Genomic DNA, 15,429 nt, shown 5'->3' on the forward strand with positions numbered 1-15,429 from the left:
TCTGCGTCGACACTCGGACTCAGACAGTGGAGCAAACAGCCCAACTGCTGTCGCATCTTCTCGCTCTGGGCTTCAGGATAAATCGGGCTATGAGCGCGCTATTACTGACCCAGAAGCAAATCTATGGATTGTCCCTGGTCTTTGTAACCTGTCAAGCAGCCCTCAATGTGGAGAGAGGGACGGATTTCACCACTGCCTCTCAGTGTTTTTCCCAGGAACATCAGTCAGTTAATGGATATTTGTCCGAATTGTCTTGGGCTCATGGCCTCCATGATTGTGATAATCCCCTTGGACTTCCAGCGCTGGGTGACCTCACTCAGCTTGAACCCATCTCTCCACTGGCACAGACGTGTGATTCCCTCTGTCTATTGGCACTTCAATGCTGAAGAGACCCAATCTTCTTTGCAAGGCTGCCCCACTGGGAGTCCTCACGCACAAAGTAGTGATGACGGATGCATCACTACAGGGATGAGGGGCAGTGTCCGAGGGGCGTTTGGTGAATGGCATTTGGTCAGACTCGCTGAGTAGAGCCCATATCAACGTTACTAGCCCTCAGGCACTTCCTTCTGTTCTTTGCTGACCTTGGCCACTGCCAATCATATTACATGCGCTTTCAGGTTCTTACTTCATTCACTCAATTTGCCCCTGACCACTCCAAGGTTAGGAGACGTAATAACGACACCTTCGTTCCTAAAGTCATTACCATGACGTATAGTAGTCTAGCCACTGATCTCTTTCCCTTCCACCCCCCACCATTCTCTTCCCATTGTATCTGGTGTGTGCCCTGCACATCTACATGGACAGGACAAGGGTATTCCAGAGGTGTGACCAACTGTTTGTTTGCTTTTCCAACCCATCTTCGGGTAGGTATTTGTACAGACAAAGACCCACTACCCCTCTCCCATTGGGTAGTGGAGGCTATTGCCAAGGCATACAGTTGTAGGGGATGGCAATCTCCCCTGGGTATCCGGGTGCATTCCACTAACTGCTACTTCATGGGCATTGTTTAGAGGCATCTCTCTCTCTGAGATTTGTGTGGCAGCTAATTGGACTTCCTCTCACACCTTGGGAAGTTATATCTTGGGCTAGTAACCGAAAGGTTGCTAGACCGAATCCCAGAGGTGACAAGGTAAACATCTGTCATTCTGCCCCTGAACAAGGCAGGTAACCCACTGTTCCTAGGCCATCATGTAAATAGGAATTTGTTCTTAACTGACTTGTCTAGTTAAATAAAGGTTAAATACAAAAAGAGATACAAATATTGGCTGGATGTCACTGCGCCATCTCTGACCTGAAGTGTAGGTTGCTCCTTCCTACAGGAGGGCAAGGCCATTGGCAATTGTGGAATTTTGCGCGTGTTTCCGACAGTGAGATGTCAAACCGAGTTGACTGAAAAATAACTATGGGTTTCCTGAAGGAGATGAGGGAGATGTCTCACCAGATTTCCCCTCTTGTACGACTCGTGCAAGGAGTATTTCTTAGAATGAGAAAACCAGAGCATTGCAGGATGCTATATAGACTTCAAGGTTCACACACACAAAGCTCTGATTGGTCTTTTAGGTGATAGAATACGGCTTCAACCAATGAAACTCTACAGAGGCCGTGTCCTATGGTGAGATGTCTCCCTCATCTCCTTCAGAGAAGCGGGGTTACATACCGTAACCCACAGTTATTTTTTGCCTTGAGAAAACAAAGTCTCAGACCAGAGGTTTAGGGTGTTGGCTCTACTGTCAACTTAATTTAACATGATAAAAAACAACTCACAATGGAGGAAAACAGAGAACCAACCTGTTACTATGTAAGGGGAAAATGTCAGTTGTTTTGCTGTGGCAAATATGAATGCCAGAAATGTAATTAGATAAGGTCAGTCTAATTACAAGCATTATGTGAAAGAAAACTGTCTGTCTTAGCAGAGGTTCGACATGAACACATTTGCAAAGGTAAAAAAGTATTATGATAAAGCTTTGAGGTATTATTTACAATGAAAGCCTTCCCAGTTACCGTTAGACAACTAAAAGCATCAAGATATCAAACGACTCTGCCTCATTTTCTGTCTTCTTAGTTGTCTTAGAACACAGTGATGTGTTTCTTAAATAAGCATCTTTATTAAGAGGTGTCTTGTTTCCTCCATTAGCTCATGTCATGGTGACAGCGAGAAAATCTTGCTGATGAAACTCCACTCTTGTTTGTCCTCACCCAATTTAAAGCACTTCTACAGTAGGCCTACTCGTGTCCTAGAGCTACATGAGAAACTCACACAAAATCACAAACACACTTGTCCAAGTATGCATGTGTACACGTGCATCATGCACACACACGCATCATGCACACACACACACACACACACACACACACACACACACACACACACACACACACACACACACACACACACACACACACACACACACACACACACACACACACACACACACACACACACAATTATAAATACACACACACACTTACAGTGCCTTCAGAAAGTATTAATTCCTATTGACGTATTCCACATTTGTTATGTTACAGCCTGAATTCACTAACAAAGTGAAAACATGTTTTTAGAAATGTTTGCAAATGTATTGAAAATTAAATACAGAAATATCTCATATACAGTACATCATTTTTCACACCCCTTAATCAATACATGTGAGAATCACCTTTGGCAGTGACTACAGCTGTGAACCATTCTGGGTAAGTCTCTAAGATCTTTGCAAACCTGGATTGCACAATATTTGACCAATATTATTTTCAAGTTTCTTCAAGCTCTGTATAACTTGTTGTTGTTGTTCATTGCTAGACAGCCATTTTCAAGTATTGCCATAGATTTTCACACAGATTTAAGTCAAAACTGTAACTTGGCCACTTAGGAACATTCACTGTCTTCTTGGTAAGCAAAAACAGTGTAGATTTGGCCTTATGTTATAGGTTATTGTTCTGCTGAAAGGTGAATTCAGCTCCCAGTGTCTGGTGGAAGCAGAACAAAAAGTGTACTGTTGTAATACTTTAGTGCCTTGTTGCAAACAGGATGCATGTTTTGGAATGTTTTTATTCTGTACAGGCTTCCTCCGTTTTACTCTGTCAATTAAATTAGTATTGTGGAGTAACTATAATGTTGTTGATCCATCCTCAGTTTTCTCCTATAACCACCATTAAACTCTGTAACTATTTTAAAGTCACCATTGGGCCCATGGTGAAAGCCATTAATGGTTTCCGTCCTTTCCGGCAACTGAGTTAAGAAGGACACCTGTATATTTGTAATGACTGGGTGTATTGATAAACATTCAAAGCGTAATTCATAACTTTACCATGCTCAAATGGATGTTCAATGTCAATGTCAATCTACCAATAGGTTACTTTCTTTGCGAGGCATTGAAAAACCTCCCTGGTCTTTGTGATTGAATCTGTGTTCACTGCTTGAAATTCACTGCTCGACTGAGGGATACAGTGTGGGGTACAGAGATGAGGTAGTCAGTCAAAAATCATGTTAAACACTATAATTGCACAGAGTGAGTCCATTCAACTTATGTTGAATAAAATAACATAATTCACTTTGAGATTATGGGGAATTGTGTGTAGTCCAGTGACCCAACAAAAATCTACATTCCTTCCATTTTAAATTTAGGCTGTAACCCAACAAAATGTGGAAAAAGTCAAGGGGACACGCGCACACACACACACACACACGCACACACACACACACACACACACACACACACACACACACACACACACACACACACACACACACACACACACACACACACACACACACACACACACACACACACACACACAGTGACTTCACGGTTTTCCCGAGGCCCTGTCAGGAACAGTAATCATTTCAAAGTGTTCCCTCGGAGGCCTCTGCTACACGAGCTGCAGGCTTAATAGCACCAAATTTAAATGTCTCCCATTCAGCCCTTATGCCATTTTCAATTACACCTTTCCACCCCAGTGTTTGTGTCATTTTCTAATCTGGCTGGGAAGAGGACCTCCGACACAGCAACCGGCAGAGGAACAGCAGAGAACTCTGCCACAGCGTGACAAATGTAGGCATCCAGCCGCAGTGACAAAACACTGGAACTCGGTGCTGGGAGGTCAGAGTGCCAACATGCTGGATTTACAATCTCATCCCATAGAACACTGTTGGCCTATGCTGGTGCTACTTATACCTTTCAGAGTCATTCGACTTCTAAGGAAACTGATCAAATTAAACCAGGGGCCGTCAGTTCCATTCCAAGTGTTGGAAATATAATATATATATGATATACAAAATATACAAAATATATATATATATATTTTACCACGATAACAAAAATGTTAACACAAATTGACTTGTAACACAACAAATCCATTCTACCGTCTTTTCTTTCACAAACACTTGAATAGCTAGTTTGGTGTGCATTTTGAGTTCAAATGTGTCGGAAACAGGTTATCTTGTCCTTTCACATGCCATGGAGCATGTTAGAATTGCAAACGGAATGTGTTAGTTTAGTGTGGAATTTCTGGTATGGTGAGTAGGTGGCAGTAGTTTTAGATGGAGGGGTTCCTGTAAAAGCGTGTATTTGTACTGATTTTCCATCATTTCTGAAGTCCACTACCTATTGTGCACACAGAGATAGGAGAGACTGAGAAGTAAAAAGCAGCTCGAAAGGGCAGCACTGGGCCCGGCTTAGGTTCTGCTGCGCTGTGGAGGGTCAGAGCAGATGGATCAGGAGTGCCATTACACCCCCTGAGGGGATTATCCATTATTGTGTGTTAGGTTAAAGTGCCCACCACTCAAAGAACAGAAAGAGAGTCAGGAAAAAAACGGCCTGAAAAACAGTCACAGAGAGAGGTTGTTAGGTCACACACTCTCTTTTTGTGTTAAGCACAAGAGATGCACAGCCTCTGGTGCTACAGAGATGGTTTAAGACCAGGAAAAAAGACAGTAAGTAAGACAGTAAGCAGGCCTGGTTTATTCGACAAAAGTAATGTTGCAAAAAAATATATGTGGGAAGTGCAATGGATGGCAGATTTAGGAGAAAGTTTGTAAAGATTGACAAAATATTAATATGTTTGATTTTTCTTTTGTCTGACTTTAATTATTGTGGCAATTGATGATGGGAACAGTGTTTTTCAAATAAATTCGGATTGCCGAATTAGGATTTCATCACAACTATAAAGCTCCACTCAACATTTATTTCTAAATTACTACTGCTTCCAAAATAAATAAATAACAAGGATTGGCCTGGCTTTCAAGAATGCCTGAATTAGTTCACCTTGCTTTTCTGGTTGGCTGGATGCAAGTTTCACCATCTAATTATTTCAGATCTACAGTAGTGCAACTTACCATGCCGTGGACCGTGGCGATACGTTGGCAAATGAGAATTATTAGAATATGGCAAGTATTAGTCTATTCTTGCATTCATCCATGCTGAGATATGAAAAGGACAAAACAGGGCATATAGGTTGTCAGCAACTTGTTAATACTCATTTTGCCAATTTGGTATGGAATGGAAACACTTCGACCACATAATTGTAATTCAGCATTGTAGGTTTTTGCTGATTATATATATTTTTTAGTGTGATGTCTTTACGTCGAAGCTGTTTTTATCGACGCACCGTTTCAGACAATTCTAGCTCTATCTTATTTTCTATGCAAATTTGAAAATCTAACTACTGATGTCTGTATTGTATTGTCAGGGACCATAATCTGATAGAAACTCCCGCTGCCGCACAGGGATATGTTTAGATGTCCATATGACTTTTGAAAATAAAAATTCCCGTCTTATATTGAAGCTTTACTCACACTAAGGTGGCCTTTTTCCAACTCTGAGTAGCTATCACTTTGGAACCTGGAGTCATGTAGACAATGCATTTTGAAGCAGTCAGTAGACTGTACACTAGACTATAGGCCTACAGTATACTGTATATATCCAACCATAAACACAGTTACATGACCACACCAGTGTCTCTCTCTTAACGGAGGTCTATCTGATTGCCTGGTGAGGAGTGTGGCGTGGAGAGTGTTTTTAGGCTGCTGCTCCAGGAACGGAAATGAGAGATCAATTGGATTCTAAGGCAGTTACTCTGCTCCAGTGATTCACTCACTCACCACATGTGGGGGTCCACAATTGCCTCCTCTCTCTCTTTGCACACACACACTCGCACATGCACAAACACTAATACACACATGCAGATTTGCACACAAACACACACATGCACATTTGCACAAACACACACACGCACACGCATGCACACACACACATTGTGATTAGGTAATGTAGCTCGTTACTAACAAATGTGATGCTTCATTTCTGCTGGCAAATCAAAAAGCTTTGGATTGTAATGTTCAGCGTCATTAGACTTCTAAGGAAACTGTTAATATGAAACATGTGTCCTCAGTTCCATACCAAATACCTGTTCCAATCCATCAGCTCTCAAAATGATCCCACGCCAGAGCTAGCAGATGAGGTGAGCTACAGTAGACCCGACATTGTCAGATGCCTTTGTTTTCCCTCAAGTTTGCACAAGCTTTTACATGTTTCTTGATAATCTGATTTAGAAAAGAAAACAAAATATCGTGCTTTGATTGAACCTCATGCATATTCATAACGTATGGACATATTCAGGCCTTCACTGATATCATACTTTCATCTCCCACCTCTTCATTTCACTTTTGTGTGAGTTTGATAGGATTCTAGGTAACAGGTTTGGTTTGTGATTTACAACACAGATGTGACAATTTAATAACGTAAACCGTGGTCCCTCCATTCCAAAACAAGCTTTCTCTTGTAAGCCATCTGTTTGGTGTACTTTAAACCTCCGCACGGCATTATATTTAGTGTCATCCTCCAAGAGTGTCAATTTACAGTGGAAGGATTCTCTTTGGTTGTAAACTACAACAAACAGAACATGCTTGTATGATGACTGGCATAGGCAGAGAGCATAATTATAGTCCATAATCAGTTCAGATCTGATCAGTTCTAGCTTTCAGACAAGAAGATGTTGATAGATTGTAAAAAATTGGCAATGCGAATGACCAGTTTAGCTTTGGATTTGTGTTTTCACTGATCCCTATGTTCGAGGAAAAGTGTGGCAGTGCAGGTTTTCCCAACTGGACATCTGACAGATACACACACAAACAGAAATGCAACACCTCCCCATCAGATTCCTCACATATGACCGTAGGAGGGAGGGAGAGAGAAATGCAGAATGAATATCAGGTGTTTGAGTGACTTGAGATATCAGAATATCAGTCTGGTCTCAGATGTACAGCAGTGTGATAAGGGTCACTTACAATAGCTGCACACATGTACAGTACCTTATATCCCCAGTGACAATCAATGTCACTCATCTGTCAACATCTGTTCAAGCACACAGTGCTCCAAAAGGACACAGAAATTCTGCACACTTCTCCCTTGCATTTAACTCCCAATTTGTTTTCCTTTTCAAAATTGGGACGGGATATAGACACCAGACACCAGTCATAAAATGTAATCTTCATATTGACAGACAGCTGAAGTAAATCCTTAATTGAAAGTAGAAATCAAACATACCATGAATTATTGTCTTTACACGTTTAGGATGCGAGCAGAAATGTGGAGTAATCCAATGGAGCTGGCTTACATGTTAAGGCGTAGCAAAATGGTGTCATGCTTTCCTGTAATGTGAAATGACACTGAAACAGCAAAACCAATGTTGAACATTTAGGATGTGGTTCCTGAAATGTTTTTCATGTGTAGTTGCGACAACTAAACTTTTCATCAGCCATGAGGACAATTCAGTAACACAACAACAACTACATTTAAAGTAGGCTGCATATACTGTATGTATGTATATATATATATATATATATAGAGAGAGAGAGAGAGAGAGAGAGAATCCTACATCTGTAATTGTCTCTGTAAATTCTTGTCGAGCTGTAAGTGCAGGGCTTGGACCTACACTGTAGCTGATAAGTCAGTGCCGCATTATTTAGGCAAGTGAAACTCGACAGAGAGACTTTATTGATTCAAATTAATTAATCCACTTACCAAGGGGGGATTTTGTGGCTCTGGAGTGACTTATATAATCCACACAAATTAAACTGGAAATTTGTTGCCTTTAATGATATTCCCAAGTAATTGAATTGCAGGAATGTTTCAAAACATTTGGCATTAGCATGCAAAAAAACTGTGTATTAGCAATGGATAACCCAAATATAATTTGGCATTAATTATGTTTTGATATGGTTCAACCCTATTTAGCATGGTTGTAATTATGTGCTGTATGGAAAGGCTGTAGTGAGTGGGATGTAGTGCGAGGCTTGTAGATAAAGCCAATGTACATTTTAATTTGAGATAGCTAATTATAATAAATGGAGAAATATAAGTGGTTGCAAACAGTGTCGTTAGAGCTCTTCCAGGAGCAGTACCCTATTTCGATGTATGCCATCAACGTGGTTGTTTGGAAATGTCTAAACATTTGGTTTGTAATGACACAGTATAACACAGTTAAATAAACCTGTGAAAGGTGTCTTGTTATTCCAGTACGGCAGTGAAGTTGTCCCAAATGGCTCTGTAATAATGTCACAAGACAGCCGTGCCACAGCATCCTCTGGTAATCCCAACAGGCAAAGCACAGATTAGAGAGTTTATACCTGCACATATGATTTTACATGCCCTCGTCACCACTGCCAGTACCTATGCCAAAAAGTAAGAGTGAGATAAAGGCAGAGGCAGAGGGAAAGCAGTAAGTATTGCTAACCTTTTCTAATTGACTCTCTCAGTGAGTTGCTGGGATATTCATGAAGTGTTGTTGCTCACACATCTGTTTGCCGTGACATACAGGTAACTGCTAACATAAAGGAAACACAAACATAAGGTATCTTAAGGGCCCCCGCTTCAACATACTTTGTATCCCTCATTTACACAAGCGTTTCCTTTATTTGGCTGTTACCTGTATGTCTCTGTCTGTGTATGACACCCCCAGATTTGAAACAGGTGAGAATACACCTGACACGTGCCAATGAGCAGTGCAGTTCTCTGCATGCATGCACACACATGCACACACATGCACACACATGCACACACACTTCTGTGTGAGCTTGGCCAAACACCATTGTTTGCACCCTCCAGGTACACATTAAGCAGTTATGCTAACACAGCACAAAATAGTCTGCCGTTACCACACACAATTGTCCCATGTCCTCTCACTGTTCACCCTGTTCTTGGCACCAAATGTGGGCAAACTTATCTTTCTTTCAGTGAAAACCTACATTCAATGTTTTGTTGGCAATAGAGCAATGTGACATTTCTTTAATCCCTGTAGGTCTAAAGACCTTAGATAGAAATACCTACTAAACTAGCATATGGAATTGTTTTAAGATGGTCATAAAATAGATAATTTAGCCTTTAATTTGGCATTTAATGCTATAGCCCATATAAACACATTGAATAACACACTTGTACATGGCAAAACAGACGGTCCAAAAATAAATCAGAAGGAACAAGGTTTTGACATGTCTGTCCTATATCTGAGAGACTTTTAAGTTTGGTCACATTATTCGTGGCACATTTTACCCCCTATGCATTTTGTGCTATTTTTACAGCTTACCTTCAGACGAATCCCCTGAATCTTGTGTGCAATTTTACAGTCCCGTACTAGGTTACTGTTTGTGTGCATCGTAGAGCAGATCAACCGACACCTTCGGGTTCATGAGAGTCTCCCCTTTCAATATTGGTGACATTAGTTTACAGCTCCTATGGTTCGCTCTGGACAGTCGATGTTGTGAGAAGACCACTTCGAAATGAGGACGACCCTGACAGAGAGTTCAAACGACTGCCGTAAAGCTTGTGGATGTCAAGGAGCCAATTAAATTGACACTGCCGTGTTCGTGAGAGTCATATCTTCCGATGATGGTGGTGACTTGTAGCTCAAGTGCTTTGAGTTTTACAGATATCTTGACGATTTTCTGGTCTGGATCCTCTCATGTATAGAAAAAGATCGCTTTCACAAGCCCCATGTTATGGAATAGGCTTTATATCTGCGGAAAGAGAGGATTGAGCTGCAGCTACTCGGAGCAACAGTAAGTATGTCGCATAAACACGCAGGGAGATAGCTATTCATTATCAAAATTACCTCACCGTGTGACACACGGGTGCATCAATCATCTCTTTAATAACCATTTGATTTATCCTTTTACCCCTTCAATTATGTTGTTTATAAAGGAGAGGATTCTGACAAGGTGTCAAAATCCACGCCCCTCGTCAACAAACCCTGGCCCTTTCATGGTGGCAGCCAGAGAGTGGCAGACTCTGTTAGATGGAACAGTCCCAGGCCAGGTACTTTCAGAGGATGGAGCCGCTAGCCGGGCATCCTGAAGCCCACGCTCAAGTGTTCACTAACACTTTATGGATGCACACATACACACTTGTGCACCAAGACACCCTTTCAAAAAGCACTCTGATTAAATACCTGTTGTTTACATGTAATGTTGGTCATGTTCACTGTACTTCCCTGGATACCAAGGCAACAGATTGAGCTGCCTGGTCTAAGCTGAATGAATGTCATTGTAAAGCCTGTGGTGAAACTAAATAACTGCATTCTCTCCACCTCTGTCTGTTACGGAAGCTTTCTGAGAGAAACCTTCATGGAGGTGTCTTGCTTGGTTTGTGAAACGTTGTAATTAATGCAGGGGCTCTCCTCCCTCTGTGTTTGTGGGGGCTGAGTCGCGTTCACTCCCGCTCCGGGGTTCTCCCTCAGTTCAGCACACTTAGGCCCGTCTAATTAGGGTCTCTGCCACGTCTGCTCGCTCCTGTCTCAGCGCACAGCTGGGGACGACCCTCCAAATCAACTGCTAGCGAACGCTCACCACCCGGCGCTCCTCTAAAACAGGCAGCGCCTCGACAACGCAAGCAAGCGTTCCTCTCTCCTCCACCTTTACAACTCTCATTCCCTTTCCTCCTTTTTTTAGCCCTTTGTTTGCTGCCGAGCTCAGGCACTGCGGCTACAAAGAGCCCAGCATAAGAAGATGAGAGATATCACAGAGCTGTGTGTGTGAGTTCACATGTGGAGAGGGAGCGTGTGTGTGCAGAGCGTCTGTTTTTGAAATGGTGGGAGATCACCAGGGTTGGGAGAGAAGGTAGCATGCCCAGGGGCACTAGAGGAGAACACACTGAACACCCCCCCCCCCCCCGCCTCTCTATCAGGAGCAGTTGTTCACCCCTTGGGCAAAGGGATGGGGGTGGGGGGGTAGGAGAAGTGAAAGCTAGTCAACTTTTTGTCTTTACCTTACAATTCTCTTCTCCCTATTTTCCCTTCCTCTCACTAACCCCCTATGGTCTCATACAGTTTGGTGTTGATTTCTATTGTGTTGATCTCTTGATTCCAGGTAAAGTTACAAGCACAGCAGTTGCTCTTTATTATTCCTTCAAATCTATAGGGTATACTAGTAAGGGGTCACTCTGCATTAGAAGGTGATCAAAATCAAAGTGCATTGGTCGCAAATACATATTTGCTGATGTTCTTGCAAACGCAGCAAAATGCTTATGTTTCTAGCTCCAACAGTGCAGTAATGTCTAGCAATACAATTACACGACACAAAAATGCATGAAATATCAGAACGAGCAATATCAGATTGAGCAATGTCCACAATATATATGTATAAATGGTTTGTATAGACAGTATGGACAGTATATGAATAGAAAATGTGTGTACAGCAGTAGTTATATAGGATGAGCCATGACTTGCTACAGTAAATACATATAATGTAACGTTGGTGGAAGAAGGTGAGGACCAAAGTGCAGCGTGGTAAGTGTTCATGATTATTTAATAGAACAGAACACTGAATGACAAAAAACAACAAGAGACCGAAATGAAACCGAAACAGTTCTGTCTGGTGCAGACACAAAACAGAAAACAACTACCCACACCCATAGTGGGAAAACAGGCTGCCTAAGTATGGTTCTCAATCAGAGACAACAATTGCCAGCTGCCTCTGATTGGGAACCATACCAGGCCAAACACATAGAAATACAAAACCTAGACTACAAAACATAGAATTCTCACCCCAACTCACACCCTGAACAAACTAAAACAGAGACATAAAAAAGGAACTAAGGTCAGGACGTGACATATAAAGTGGGTAAAACAGTATGTCAACATTGTTAACGTGACCAGTGTTCAATGTCTCTATGTACTGTACATGGGGCAGCAGTCTCTAAGTTGCAAGGCAGAGCACAGGGCGATATCCGCCTAGTGATAGTGTCTAAAGTGCCAGGCAGATTGCAGGCGGTGAACTGATGAGACTGCTGCCCCATGTACAGGCTGATGAACCTAGTGATGACTGTTCAACAGTCTGATGGCCTGGAGACAGAAGTTGTTTATCAGTCTCTCGGTCTCGGCTTTGATACACCTGTACTGTCGCCGTCTGCTAGATGGTAGCAGGCTGAACAGGCTGTGGCTCGGGGGCTGAGGTCCTTGATGATATTCTTGCCCTACCCATAACACCGGGTGCTGTGGATGTCCCGGAGGGCAGGCATTGTGCCCTGGTGATGCGTTTGAATGACCGCAACCACTCTATGGAGGGTGCGGGTGCTGCAGTTGCCATACCAGGCATTGATGCTGCCCTACAGAATGCTCTCAATGGTGCATCTGTAGACGTTTCTGAGGGTCTTAGGGCCCATGCCAAATTTCTTCAGCATCCACGGTATCGGTGTGGTGGGACCATTTCAGTTCCTTGGTGATGTACAGGACATTGGGAAAGTATTCAGTCCACTTCCCTTTTTCCAAAGTTTGTTATGCTACAGCCTTCTTCTAAAATGGATTCATTAAAACATTTTCCTCATCAATCTACACACAACACCCCATAATGACAAAGCGAAAACAGGTTTTTAGAAATGTTTGAAAATATATTAAAAATAAAATCAGAAATACCTTATTTAAATATGTATTCATACCCTCTAAATTGAGCTCAGGTGCATCCTGTTTCCATTGACTTTCCATGAGATGTTACTACGACTTGATTGGAGTCCACCTGTTGTAAATTAAAATGATTGGACATGATTTGGAAAGGCACACACCTGTCTATATAAGGTCCCACCGATGACAGTGCATGTCAGAGCAAAAAACAAGCCATGAGGTCGAAGGAATTGTCTGAGGCAGGATTGTGTCGAGGCACAGATCTGGGAAGGTTAGCAAAACATTTCAGCGGCATTGAAGCTCCCCAAGAACACAGTGGCCTCCATCATTGTTAAATGGAAGAACTTTGGAACCTTCAAGACTCTTTATAGAGCTGATAGTCCAGCCAAACTGAGCAATCGGGGGAGAAGAGCCTTGGTCAGGGAGGTGACCAAGAATCCGATGGTCACTCGGACAGAGCTCCAGAGTTCCTCTGTGGAGATGGGAGAACCTTCCCGGAGGGCAACCATCTCTGTAGCACTCCACCAATCAGGACTTTAAGGTAGAGTGGCAGATGAAAGCCACTCTTCAGTAAAAGGCATATGACAGCCCTCTTGGAGTTTGCCAAAAAGCACCTAAAGGAAACAAGATTCTCTGGTCTTATGAAACCGAGATTGAACTCTTTCGCCTGAATGCCAAGCGTCACATCTGAAGGAAACCTGGCACCATCCCTACGGTGAAGCATGGTGGTTGCAGCATCATGCTGTTTGGATGTTTTTCAGCGGCAGGGACTGGGAGACTAGTCAGATCGAGGGAAAGATGAACAGAGAAAGTACAGAGAGATCTTTAAAGAAGACCTGCTCCAGAGTGCTCAGGACTTCAGACTGGGGTGAAGGTTCACCTTCAAACAACAGGACAACAACCCTAAGCACACAGCCAAGAAAACACAGGAGTGGCATCAGGACAAGTCTCTGAATGTCCTTGAGTGGCCCAGCCAGAGCCCATACTTGAACCCAATCCAACATCTCTGGAGAGACCTGAAAATAGCTGTGCAGCAATGCTCCCCATCCATCCTGATAGAGCTTGAGAGGATCTGCAGAGAAGAATGGGAGAAACTCCCCAAATACAAGTGTGCCAGGCTTGTAGCATCATCTCCAAAAAGACTCAAGGCTGTAATTGCTGCCAAAGGCGCTTCAACAAATTACTTAGTAAAGCTTCTGAATACTTATGTAAATGTGATATTTCAGTTTTTTAAATAAAAAACTGCAAAGATTTATCTGCAAATATTTTTTAAAATATATGTTCTATTGTCATTATAGGGTATTTTGTGTAGATTGATGTGGGTAAAAAGCTATTTAACTTCTTATGGCTGCAGGGGCAGTATTGAGTAGCTTGGATGAAAAGTGCCCAGAGGTGCCCAGAGTAAACGGCCTGCTCCTCAGTCCCAGTTGCTAATATATGCATATTATTATTAGTATTGGATAGAAAACACTCTGAAGTTTCTAAAACTGTTTGAATGATGTCTGCGAGTATAACAGAGCTCATATGGCAGGCAAAAACCTGAGAAGAAATCCAAACAGGAAGTGAGAAATCTGAGGTTGTTCGATTTTCAACCCAGCCCCTAATGAATTCACAGTGGGATATGGATGCACTTCTTAGGGCTTCCACTAGATGTCAACCATATTTAGAAACTTGAACGAGGCTTCTACTGTGTTGTGGGGCTAAATGGAAGCTGAACGAGCCAGGTGTCTGGCAGAGAGCCAAGGGCTGGTCAGGCGGAAATCACATGATTAGCGACCTGCGTTCCATGGCTTCTCTACACACAAAGGAATTCTCCGGTTGGAACTTTATTGAAGATTTATGATAACAACACCCTAAAGATTGATTATATACTTAGTTTGACAAGTTTCTTCAAGCTGTAATTTAACTTTTTTAACTTTTCGTCCGACGTTCAGATGGACCTGCACAAGCGTTAGGATTTTTGTACTAAACGCGCTAACAAAAGTAGCTACTTGGACATAAATAATGGACATTATTGAACAAATCAAGCATTTATTGTGGAACAAGGATTCCTGGCAGTACATTCTGATGAAGATCATTAAAGGTAAAGGAATATTTATAATGTGATTTCTGATTTCTGGCGGATAATTGTATTTATTTTCTGAGCGCCGTCTCAGATTATTGCATGGTTTGCTTTTTCCGTAACGTTTTTTTGAAATCTGACACAGCGGTTGCATTAAGGAGAGGTATATCTATAATATCATGCGTATAACTTCTATTTTCATCTACATTTATGATGAGTATTTATGTTGAATTGATGTGGCTATGCAAAATCACTGGATATTTTTGGAACTAGTGAATGTAACGCGCCAATGTAAACTCAGATTTTTTGATATAAATATGAACTTTATCAAACAAAACATACATGTATTGTGTAACATGAAGTCCTATGAGTGTCATCTGATGAAGATCAAAGGTTAGTGATTCATTTTATCTCTATTTGTGCTTTTTGTGACTCCTCTCTTTGGCTGGAAAAGTGGCTGGGATTTTCTGTGAGTTGGTGGT

The 15,429-nt window shown here is 42.1% G+C and overlaps 1 pseudogene; it reads left to right on the top strand.

The window, feature by feature from the left end:
• Nucleotides 1-13,659, top strand: part of LOC139390206 (uncharacterized) — a 70,701-nt pseudogene extending 57,042 nt beyond the window's left edge.
• Nucleotides 13,660-15,429: the final 1,770 nt, after the last annotated feature.

Source organism: Oncorhynchus clarkii, chromosome 30, assembly GCF_045791955.1.
Source record: "Oncorhynchus clarkii lewisi isolate Uvic-CL-2024 chromosome 30, UVic_Ocla_1.0, whole genome shotgun sequence".
In the NCBI taxonomy this organism is placed as follows: Eukaryota; Metazoa; Chordata; class Actinopteri; order Salmoniformes; family Salmonidae; genus Oncorhynchus; species Oncorhynchus clarkii.